At 39.2% G+C, this 1,623-nt stretch overlaps 1 long non-coding RNA gene across 1 annotated transcript in view; it reads left to right on the plus strand.

The window, feature by feature from the left end:
• The window catches only part of LOC109311111, a 22,717-nt gene extending 21,245 nt beyond the window's left edge, over nucleotides 1–1,472 (plus strand). The window contains exon 4 of the long non-coding RNA XR_002101424.1: nucleotides 1,461–1,472. This is a non-coding gene — a long non-coding RNA (uncharacterized LOC109311111). The remainder of the gene's footprint in view (nucleotides 1–1,460) is intronic.
• Nucleotides 1,473–1,623: the final 151 nt, after the last annotated feature.

The raw sequence follows: 1,623 nt of genomic DNA on the forward strand, positions 1-1,623 counted from the left end.
AATAACTGATAAATATAAATAGATTTTCAGACTGAAAATTTCAACTTGAAATTTTGATGTCTGGTTTGCAAATTTTTAACATGAAACATTAGAAATAGACAGAAAAAAATCCTAACTTGTGCTGTTGGCATATTGATCAATCTGAACAGATGGCCCAGAAAGAATAGAAGAGGAAGAGAGCCCATGCCTGAGAATGCAGGTTTGGACTACTTTTTCTTCATAGATTCTCTGTCACCCATTGGCCAGCTGAAGACAGCTGAAAGCTGATTGACCTCATGTTCCATCCCTTCCCCCACCAATTGCTTCTGGAGCGCTTCACTTTTAACGTCTGATTTATAAATTCTTAACATCACACTTTATAAAAGAAAAACATAATGACTGTAATAGTTGCTATATAAGACAGCTGTGTCACTGTGGCTACAAACAAGAAATTATTTTTCTGACAGGATCTGTGATGCATCTCAGCACAGCTGATCCAATTGACTGGCAATACAGACATTGACCAGAGCCATTGTCCTGCAGAATCAGGTTGCTGCTGCCCCTAGGCTTCAGCGTCCCATGTGCCAAGACCTGACCCCCCCTTGCTGTACCCCACAAATCATCTGCCTTAGGTAGCTGAAGAGCACAGGCAGCCCCATGCTGTGAGGATCACACCATAAGCAAACAGACATCCTCCATGATAAGGCATCACAAACTGTTACCAAGAATCATTGTGCAAATATTTTTGGTAATTGGAAGCTTGACAAAGGGAAAAGACATCTATTTACTCAAGTTTTGTGCCACTGCAACTATTTTTCTGGTACAACAGACTATGTCTGTTTTCCGTCTGTGAGGTAAATATCAGTTTTAAAGTAATCATAAATGTTATTCCTAGTTGGTATTCAGAGATTTTTTTTAAATGAAATAATTCATCTTTTCTAAGTTTGATGTGTACATTTAGACTGAGCTTCATATTTGTCCCTGCCACATTTTTCATGAGCAGTTAATGAAATGATCATGAAAAAAAATTCTGGCTGTTGTTCAAGAAAGCTTAATGGAAATGTTTGTGTCACTTATTCTGGGACAAATGTCTGTGAATGAGTGATTCTTCAATAGTTCATAAACACTGTATATTTCACTTCAGGCTTATTGACACTTGGTTCTATACACAACAAATTTTACATGTTTAAAGCCTGATTCATGAACAAACAAGATATGACTGGACTGAAGAATACAATTCATGATTGTTTCAGTTGGTTCTTTCTTTTTTCATGAATAACTTGGGGTTTTGCTGGACTCCAGCCAAGGAGGTTTGAAGTGAGGTGACCTATGTAAGTTAAGTACTGAAAGAGCTGGCACCCCTGAAGACTTGCTGATGGGGAAGCACCAATTAATTAATGCAGGGGGTCATTCATCTTCTATAACCCAGTAGTAGGGCTGTGCAAAGCTTTGGTTGCTGATTCAATTTGGAGGACATTCAGCCCAATTTGGCAACTGAATCTCTCAATCCATATCTAATCAGGAGACCAATTAAATGGTCTGAATCAATTCAGAGATTTAGGCAGTCTCGACTTGCCACCACAGGGAGCTAGATCCAGGCTCTGTGCTGGTAAGTAGGGAATGATGGGGGAGAATGGAGGAGGG

Source organism: Crocodylus porosus, unplaced genomic scaffold, assembly GCF_001723895.1.
Source record: "Crocodylus porosus isolate Cpor-Errol unplaced genomic scaffold, CroPor_comp1, whole genome shotgun sequence".
Taxonomy (NCBI): domain Eukaryota; kingdom Metazoa; phylum Chordata; order Crocodylia; family Crocodylidae; genus Crocodylus; species Crocodylus porosus.